Here is an 11,253-nt window from a genome sequence, read left to right as displayed (position 1 = left end):
CCAAAAGAGCATCTTATTTGTTTTCAAAAGATCATTTTGGCAATAGAAAGAGAATAAATTATAGAGTCTGAGGCTGATAAGGGTTGGCAATTTATGAAGTTGTTGCAGAATCACTGGAAAGAAAAAGGGAAGAGTCCATAAACAGATGAATGGATAAAAAAAATGTGTTATATACACAAAGTAGAATACTATTCAGCCACAAAAAGGAATGAAATTTTGATGTATACTATTATACAATGTAAGTAGATCACAAAAACATTATGCCTAGTGAAATAAGCCAGACACAGAAGGACAAATATTGTATGATTTCAATTATATGAGGGTACCTAGAATAAGCAAATTGAGAGAGAGACAGTAGAATAGAGGTTTCCAGGGGAAGGAGGAGATACTTTTTAGTGGGTACAGAGTTTATGAAGGGGATAATGAAAAAGTTTGGGTATAGATAGTGGGGGTGGATATACAACATTGAGAATGTATTTAATGCCACTCAATTGTATACATATAAATGGTTAAAATTATAAATATTATGTATATTTTGCCACAGTTATAAAAAAGTATGGATAGATATATGCTAAAGCAAATATTATAGCAAAGGTTAATTATAGAATCTAAAAAAATATATGGAAGAGAAAGATGAAGTGGGTTTCATCCTAGGGAGGCAAGGGTTGCTCAAAATATGCATATCAATAAACATAATTCACCACATAAACAGAAGCAAAAGACCACAATGATCATCTCAATAGATGCAGAAAAAGCATTCAATAAAGTCCAGCACTGATTCATGATAACCCTCAACAAACTAGGAATAGAAGGAACATACCTAAAAATTATACAAGCCATATATGACAAACCCAGAGCCAACATAATCATGAATGGGGAAAAGTTGAAAGCATTTGCACTAAGAACTGGAACAAGACAAGGATACCCACTGTCACCACTTCTATTCAATATAGCATTGGAAGTCCTATCCAGCACAATCAGGCAAGAGAAAGAACTATAGGGCATGGAAATCAGGAAAGAGGAGTTCAAATTATCCCTGTTTGCTGATAATATGATCTTGTTCCTACAATACCCTACTGACTCCACCAAAAGACTCCTAGAATTGATAAATAAATTCAGCAAAGTCTCAGGTTACAAAATCAATGTACACAAAATAGTAGTATTTCTATATATTAATAACAGTCAATCTGGGAATCAAATCAAGGACTCAATACCATTTACAATAGCTACAAAGAAAATAAAATACCTAGGAATATACTTAACCAAGAAGGTGAAAGATCTCTACAACAAGAGCTAGAAAACATTGATGAAAAAAATTGCAGATGATACACACAAAAAAGGAAACACATCCCTTACTCATAGATTGGCAGAATCAATATAGTTAAAATGTCCACACTGCCCAAAGTAATTTACAGATTCAATGCAATTTCCATCAAAATACTAACATCTTATTTCACAGACCTAGAAGAAATAATCCTAAGCTTCACCCAAAAAGACCCCAAATAGTCAAAGCAATCCTAAGCAAAAAGAACAAATATGGAGGCATCATATTACTCAACTTCAAATTATACTACAAGGCTGTAGTAGCCAAAAGAGCATGATACTGGTATAAAAGTACAGACATAGACCAGTGGAACAGAATAGAGAATTCAGAATAAAACTGTATAGCTATGACCAACTGATATTTGATAAAGCAGATGACAACATAGAGTGGGGAAAGGAAGCCCTATTCAATAAATGGTGCTGGGAAAATTGCATAGCCACATGCAGAAGATTGAAACAGGACCCCTATCTGTCGTCATACACAAAAATTAATTCAAAATGGATAATAGACTTAAACATAAGGCATGAAACCACAAACATTCTAGAAGGAAACAGGAAAAACTCTTCTAGACACCACCCTAGGCAATGAATTTATGACTAAGACCCCAAAGGCAAATACAGCCAACAACAAAAATAAGTAAATGGGACTTGATTAAATTAAAAAGCTTCTGCACAGCAAAGGCAATAATCAACAGAGTGAACAGAAAACCTACAAACTGGGGAGAAATATTCACAAACTATACTTCTGACAAAGGATGATATCCAGAATCCATAAAGAACTCAAATGAATCAGCAAGGAAAAAACAAACAACTCCATCAAAAAGTAGACAAAAGACACGAACAGAAGGTTTTCAAAAGAAGACAGAGAAATGCCCTATGAACACATATGAAAAAATGCTCAACATCACTAATCATCATGGAAATGAAAATTAAAACTACAATGAGATACCACCTTACTCCTATTAGAATGGCCATTATTAAAAAGTCAAAAAACAATAGATGCTGGCGTCAATGCACAGAGATAGGAAGGCTTATACCCTGTTGATGGGACTGCAAATTAGTACAACCTCTATGGAAAACAGTATGAAGATTCCTCAAGGAAATAAAAGTACATCTACCATTCAGTCTAGAAATTCCACTGCTGTGTATCTACCCAAAGGAAAAGAAGTCATTTTATCAAAAAGTTACCTGCACCCAAATGTTTACTGTAGTGCAATTCACAATTGCAAAGATGTGGAACCAACCTAAGTACCCATCAATTCATGAGTGGATAAAGAAAATGTGATACATATATACTATGGAATACTACACAGCCATAAAAAGGAATGAAATAATGTCATTTGCAGCAACTTGGATGGAACTGGAGACTGTAATCCTAAGTGAAGTATCTCAGGAATGGAAAACCAAACACCATATGTTCTCACTGATTAAGTGGGAGCTAAACGATGGGTACACATGAGCACAAAGAGATATAAAGGACATTGGAAACCAAGAAGCGGGGAGGGTGGGAGGGGGTGAGGGATAAAAACTTACCTATCGGGTACAATGAACACTATTCTGGTGACGGACACATCAAAATTCCTGACTTAAGCATTTTACAAGGTATCTGTGTGCCAAAAACATTGATATCTCCTTAATAGTTTTAAATTTTTTTAAAAATGTGAAAAAAAGGACTGTTCTGACTATTCTGTGGAGAGGCAGCCTTCAACTGTCAGCCTCATCCGGGATTGCCTCAGCTGCGAGCCACCTTGCCAAAGGTCCCACTCTTCCAAAAGCAGTCCACATCCAATGACCAGTAAGTGTAAAAGCATGACCACTTCAGCCTATCATGAGATGACTCTGAGGGGCCATTTTAGCTCCAGAGCACCCCGGGGGTTTGATCAAGGCTGCTATCAGGCCCGTATCGCAGTGGAAGCTCTTCCTCTGTCCAATCCTTTGTCCTTCCCTCCCCTCCCGCTGGTATGGATCCAAGGGCACTCCCTAATAAACAGCCTGCACTCTAAACTCCACTCTCAGAGTCTGTGGCAGAGGTCTAAATGGCTAACCAAGCTCCTTTGATTTTGCCTATTTGTAGTACTTGCTATAATCCCAAGCCATGCTGACTGGATCTCTGAAGACAGACCTTAATTGAATCACAAGCCTCTGCATTTTCCACATGTACAGGTGAGTAGCTAGTGGTTATTTTCTGTTTTACAAGACAGAGTGAAAACAGGCTTCAATCAAACCAGTTGAACAAATAACAAAAAGACTACCACGTGTTCAGCAAATAATTCCACTCAACCTGCCTCAAAGACCCCCCTAGGCAAAGCCATTAAACCTTATGTGTTTTATTTTCTCTCTCCTGCAACCCTGAAGTGTTTGCTCATATTTGAAGCCTGGTAATAATCATTGTCCCCTAGACATGTTTCTGAATCTTCAGCCAAATTCATGGCCACCCCAGTTTCTGAGTCAGAAGTTCTAATCAACCAATCCTTTCTAAATAGTCTTGCTTCTGGATATAAAAAGGAAGAAAAAATATACCTCTTTAAGCTTTAGGGTCACAAAATTGTATTGGAAAATGTTCCCAACAGAAACATTGGAGGGTCACAGAGGAGAGATCTTATTAATAAAAAATAAATATATTTGGGAATTCTATGCAGTGGCATGAATAAAATAAACCATCGATGGGGAAAATACTGTATATTCAAAATGATTTAGGGGGATTTAATTTTTTGTCATTTTGTTTTTCTTTGGTTTGTTTTTGTCTTTGCATACTCCCTATACAAGGTATCTGTGTACCAAAAACATTTGTACCCCTTAATAGTTTAAAATTTTTAAGCCCAGCAAATTAAGCAAAGTACATCTTGCATTCTACTCACATTAATCTCAGGAATACATAGATTGCTTACCAAGGATAGAAATGCATAAACCTTTATAAATAAAAGGTATTTCAAATTAATTAATTCTTTAAAGTTATAGCTGTCTAACAGTAATGAATGTTTATGAAGCACTATGTGCCAGCCACCATGCTAAATATTTTATACGTATTATCTTGTTTAATCCTTCTAGCCCACCTGAGATAGGTAGGGCCCCTGTGTACAATGTGAATGATGCCTCCCACGGTTGTGCAACATGGCAGCCTTGGGGTTAGGTATTATTTTTTCTTTCTCAGATAAGGAAATGGAAGCAAAGAATGATTTAGCATCTTGCTACCAACTCACATAGTTTGTGCATAATACTGACAGTTTCAAAGCAGGCTGATTTTGCCAAGTTCACGGCTTTTACTACACTACACTGTACCTCCTACTCTGCCGTAAGATGTACGAATGAATTGTGGTAGGATAATGTCATCTTGATTACCACGAATTCCTCTATCTTTGTTCTAGCTGTTGTTCCCTTTGCCTACACCACCCTTCTGCACATCTCTGCCTTCATCCTTTCCATCTCAGCTCAGGTGTCTGTAAGTTTCCCTGGACCCTTCCTTTCTCTAGCACAATTAACCATATCCTCCCTTTGTCCACACAATATTTTGTACCTGAATATTTTCTGTTTTTCCAAGATAGGATAGTAATAGCATTCAAAAAATGTTTAATGACTGTGACTCTAGTATTCATAACATTGAGTTGAAGATATTTATTTCTCTTGTTCCCTGAAACAGTAAGGAGCATTTTTTTTTCCCTCTGCCTTACCCACCTCTCCTCACCTCTCTTCTTTTTTCTTACTCAGCCTCTAGGGTTAACGACTAAATTTGTTTACACCTATTATAGTAGTTCCATGTTGGAAGGTAACTCCCCTATTTATGCCTTTCTTTTTAGGATTCGTAAGTTCCCTAAAAGTGGGGGTGGAGTTTCATTCATCTTTGTATCCTCTGTCCTTGGCACCTACCACTGCATCCAGCACATAAGGGCTCAACAAATGTTCTTAGAATGAACAAACACCCTCATGCAGGACATATGGAGGGATTTCTGTGACCTACTAAACTTGTCCACTGTGTATTTTTAGTTCAGTGAGAACTGTATGAACCTATAGCATATAATTCAGTATGTATTTCTTGAAATTAAGTCAAGTGTTACTGAAGGAATAAAAAATCTATTAGCCCATTTCAAAATGGCTATATGGAATATACAAAGCTTTCTATTCTAGCTCTTTCATTTGTGTTGTGATTGAAGTTTTCCTTTTCAGGGAGAAATACCATGAGCTTAAATAAAATGTACCATAATGTATGTATTGGTACAATAAATTTTGCACCATAGCTGTGCAATACTATAGTTAAAGATATGCGTTCTGATCTATATGGGGGAGGAAGGTATGTGATATAGTACATCATCATATAAAGAAATATAAATGTGGTCTAAATGTTTATGCTTCTCTTATATTAAAATGTATATAAAATTAGAACATTAGACCAAAGTAATTTTATCCTTACATGTTAAATTGGATTTGGAGAGATAGATTAACATTTACACTAACACACTCTTTGGATGCAACAAGTTCGTTCATCTAGATGGAACAAGAAGCAAATAAAAACAATTCTCATAATAGTCAAAGTTGATGACACAATATCAATACTTAAAAGGGCTCTGATGCAGAACATTTTCATTCTTGGTTTATACAATCATATCAAATTGATAACCTGGTACCCAAACCTACTCTATGTCATAAGAAGTAAATTTGAAGAGGAAAAAGAAACTCTGAAATAATGTGCCAATTGTCAACGGGGAAAGAACAAACACCAATGAAACATAAATGTTAAAAACAAAACTGTGACATATTATATTAGCATGGGAACAGTCACTGCAGGCATAAATGGCTCTACTCTACCTCAGCAGCCCTGCATTTATACTGGCTGACACAGTAAGTGATGTTCATATTGGTAAGCCAGAATCAACAAATATACACATATATCAAAACATCACATTGTACACTTTAAGTATATCTAATTTTCATTTGTCAATTATATCTCAATAAAACTGGAAAAATAAATAAATAAAATATATTCAGCATGTTTAAGTAGGTTAGAAAAGATGTGATAAATTTAGGTGTCCTAGTCAATACAGTTAAAAGAACAAATTAAAGTATTACTCAGAATTATTTGAGAATTCAAATATTTAGAACGCATTCAGAATTCATATAGTGGAGGCTTTACTGCTTTGGGATTTTATATTATGAATAATGTGAAGCCTATTCTAACTAATAATTTTCTTTAAAGGCAAAGAAAATTTTCTAATGCCAATATAATTGTCTTTTCCAATTCAGATTCAACTTAAACATCACTACTTTTTAAATTAGTTCCTCTCTGATTATACCTAGCTTGATGTATAACACAACTTATCTCAAAAACCACTTGAGTGGTGTAGACGATCCTGCAAAGAGACTTTAAAAGACTTTAAAACATAATAGTGTACACCTGAAAATAAAAGGGATGAACTGATTTTTATGTTTCTTCCTCCCACTCCCCCAATCTTCACATTTGGTTTAATAATCAATACTAAGGGGCAGGGCGCAGTGGCTCACGCCTGTAATCCTAGCTCTCTGGGAGGCCGAGGCGGGCGGATCGTTTGAGCTCAGGAGTTCGAAACCAGCCTAAGCAAGAGCGAGACCCCGTCTCTACTAAAAATAGAAAGAAATTAATTGGACAACTAAAAATATATAGAAAAAATTAGCCGGGCATAGTGGTGCATGCCTGTAGCCCCAGCTACTCGGGAGGCTGAGGCAGGAGGATCGCTGAGCCCAGGAGTTTGAGGTTGCTGTGAGCTAGGCTAACGCCACGGCACTCACTCTAGCCCGGGCAACACAGTGAGACTCTGTCTCAAAAAAAAAAAATCAATACTAAGAAACTGTGATTTCTATAAAGTGTGTTGTCGCCAAATAACACCAATTGCATCTTAATTTTAATTATTCACACCTGGCAACACTTCAGGTATCAACGCACACAGTTTCTCTTCATATCTTCTAAACATTAGGAATTTAAGAAAGGCTGCATCCTTTATAATCATGTAACACCTAACATGCTAGAGTATTATTCAGTATTGCCAGTTTGCTATTTTACCTTCTGACAAGTTTTATAAAAGAGAAGGGAATAAAACCAACTTGTATTACATACAAGATGTTGCCTACATAAATGCCAGAAAGGGAAGCAAAATGAACAGCCGGAACATATGGCACTGAGCTGACAGCATAAAGAAACTAGTTCTGCGTGAGCAACAAGAAACATCTTGAAATGTTCAAGACATATGTGTTTTAGAAAGAAGACTGAAGTGTTTCATAATAAAAACAGGACAAAGTGAACCATGAGTGCTGAATAAAGTTTTAATTAAAAATGGGTTTTTAGCCTTCAATGTGAATAGACAATATGCTTCACAGATGGATTTTATATTTAAGCCTTATCCAAACCAAAAAAGTAAGTGAGACAAATTTAAAGCTTCTGAAAATGGCACTGAGGCTACACTGTATGTAAACAATAGAGGGTAGTGGTACAAACAAACAAGGAAGGAAGAACAATCCTTCTGTCATCCACTTTCTGCTTACACATTGCATAAGTAGATCATATAACCTACCTTTCGTGCAAACATGTTTCTCCCCAGTTTAAATCCATAATAGACACACACACTTAGGAAACAACCTAAATGTCCAATAGAAGAATGGTTAAATCACTTTATATCCATACAATATTAGATAGCCATTAAGAAATACATTTGTGCATTTTAGAAAAATGAAGAAATATATATGTATTACCGTTCAAATAGTAGTATACAAAATTTGAAAAAAACCTAACTTTGTAAAAATGCATAGCATATTGCAATTCAAAAAATATTACCGAGTTATCTCAAGGTTTTTACTTTCATATAACTCCTTTTCTGAATCTTCTAATTTTTATGCAGTACTGCTTTTTAAAATCAGAAAATAAAAAGCATTTGAAAAGTTCAATCAAAGTTGAAATATTTAGCAAGAAAAAACTGATATAAGATAATGGTTCTAAGTTTATCAGAAAATATTTTTATATTAATATTAATCTTTGATGTCTAAGTAATGGTGACCCTTATGTATATAGTTTCATTCTTGGTCCAAGGCAAGAAGGAATTGTTCCTGAAGTTCGCTGGCTATAGGTAAACAATGAATGATAAATAACATCTCTACACTAAAAACACAGGCACCTAGCAGATCAAGATGTGACACCAATGCTTTTTGTACACACAGGGCCAATGACTGTACTTTTCTACCTTTTCCTTGGAAAAAAAAGTTTAACCCAAACATAAAAAGCTATGTAAAACTCTTTCCAATACATTTAAAGAGCATGGGTTTAAGCTAGAAACTCTCTGGCAATAAGTTTGACATTTGAAAGTATCTTAATGCCAGGAAATATTGCAAAATATTTATTTTTAAAAGTTCAGCTGAGTTTTGAGTTTTTGTGAGATCTTTAAGATGGATCAAGAGTAAATTCAGGAACAACCTTTCTTACAATGTTTTTTGAAGGTTTCATTTCATTGAGAAGCCATATTTATTTACTGTCAATGCTAACTGATGTGCTTCCCTACATGACACTCTAGCTCCAGGCAAGTGATCAACTTGCCACCCTCGAACTTTTCATACCTTTATGCCACTGCTCAATTTTTCCCATCTAAAGTACTTTTCTCCTTTTCTATCTATTCCGATTCAATCTGTCCTTCAGACTGAAGTCATGTCCCTACTCTGTATTCATAAAGCTTTTTCAGATAAATGACTTTAGTTCTCTCCATCCTTTGAACTCATACTACTTATTAATATGGATTCCTCTGTGATATCTCATACTGTGTTCAAGTATTTGCGTCATCTGCTAGATTGAAAGTTCTGTGAGAGCATTTAAGAAGTTACTATTTTTTATGTCATCCAGTTAATACACAAGTGCTCAATAAATATGCTGAAAGATGAGAAATGGCTGGAGAAACACAGACTACAAAACTCTTACCCTTGGCCTTAATATTACCTTTATGATACAAGAAATATCTGCTTCATCATACTATGAGAATGAAATGCCATAATTTGAGAACCCAAAGACTTTTTTGGGAAGCAGACAAAATTCAGATTCTATAGTACATTTACAAAGAAGGGTCTTGATGTGATTTCTGCATGCATTTCAGTCATCTTGGACCCCGATTTCACCATTTACTCTTATTCTCTAACCATACCAAACTTCTTGCAGTTCTCTGAATATGCTGTGCTTCTTCATGCCTCCATTGAAAGCTCTAATGCCTTGCCTCTCCTATTGTGATAAAATCATCCTTTAAGATCAATATATCCTTTGTGATATTTTCCTTTGCTCATTAAGGAAGTAGTTGCTTCCTTTTTCATGCTCCTAAAGTACTCACCTAAGTATTTATCCATAATACACTTAACATTTTACAATGCACTGTAATGTGTTTGTGAGAGTTCTGTTTGTATCTTCTTATTTATGTTATATTTGCCCAATGCTACTGATAATAGTTCATAGTAAGTTCTCAGTATTTGCTTAATGAATACATAAATAAATGAATGATCTTGCTTGCTGCTTAGGTACAAAGAAAGGGGAAAAGAACTCAGGAATTAAAGTTAAGCCATGGATAACTCAAAAGGTATATAATTCACATGGAAATCAAGGACCAACTATTATCCTTCTTGGAGTGCAAGGCATTTTTTTGCCTATTTTTATAAAACATAGAAATATAACACCATACAGATGGTGAAGAGGCAAACACAATGAAAATGTTTTGAAAGAAGGAGAAATTAAAATCAGAAAAAAAAGTCCCACATGCTCCTTTCTATAGAGGAAACTATGAATAGGTGCTAGACCCATGCTTCTCAAACTTGGGCAAGCATTATAATCACCTAGAGAGACTCTAAAAAATACAGATGCTGAATTTATGGCATCAGGATCTCCAGAGGTTGGATTTTTAACAGGCTTCCTGAGTGATTCTGATCAGTTAGGATTTGCAACCACTGACCTTGAACATAAATAACCAAAAAGTCTCACCAGCTTTAGACCTGGATGTTATATAGTCATGCACAGCCAACTAAAGAGATAAATATGAGATGTATCTTAGATGTTCTAGTTCTGAATCCTATTTCTAGAAAAAGTTCTTTCCAAATTATGACATTTTCCAATTATTTGTGGTAACGAGATCGCTGTAAAATCATTACACTGTAAGATCATTTAAAAATTCCATGGGCTATTCACTACTAGGTTTCTAGTAGAGTTACGAGTTGACAAGTTTAATTTCCCTGCTTGTTCAAAGTAGCAGGGGTGGGTTAACAAGTACATGAACTGATCAACAGGGACAGAGTAGAAGTAGAAAAAGCAAATGTTTGGGGCTATTCACAAACCTATAAAAAAGCTTAATAATGGAAAACTAGCCTCCAATGGGTTAACAGAAATGGATCAATCACTGAGAATGAAGTATCACCTCTTAAAATCCAATATTAAACCCAATATCTAAGGCAAATCAAGTAATAGTAGGGGAAAGTTCCATGGACTATTTATGAGAAAATACTAACATTTGGGTTTAAGTTCTGGTTCAGTCACTTACAGCTCCACAGTGTAACCTACAAGAGACACTTAGACCAAACTTGAGTTTTTTCATTTGTAAAAAATGTAAATTGTAATCCCTGCCCTACCTAATTCACAAACATGTTATGGAGGGATACAATGAAATAAGTAAAATGCTTGAAAATGATAAAGGGTTATATAAAATACAAGCTATCATTTATTACAAAAGTTTATTAGAAATAGTTTTTCCAAGGCTTTAAATGTTTTGTAGGCAAAAATTTACTACTGTGAAATGTTCTTTTTCTTCCACTTTCCCAACATAAACACTTGAAAACACGTCCTAACTCAAAAGCTGGCATCTTTCCTCTCATCTGGCAAAAACAATTCCCCTTTGGGTTTCCAGTGGAACTGAAATGATTTTGACTGCTTTTGTTTAAGATTATCAACAAAAA

The sequence above is a fragment of the Propithecus coquereli genome, unplaced genomic scaffold (assembly GCF_000956105.1).
Source record: "Propithecus coquereli isolate 6110/MARCELLA unplaced genomic scaffold, Pcoq_1.0 Scaffold14, whole genome shotgun sequence".
Lineage (NCBI taxonomy): Eukaryota > Metazoa > Chordata > Mammalia > Primates > Indriidae > Propithecus > Propithecus coquereli.
The sequence above is the reverse complement of the archived record's forward strand: the minus strand, read 5'-3'. Positions refer to the sequence as shown.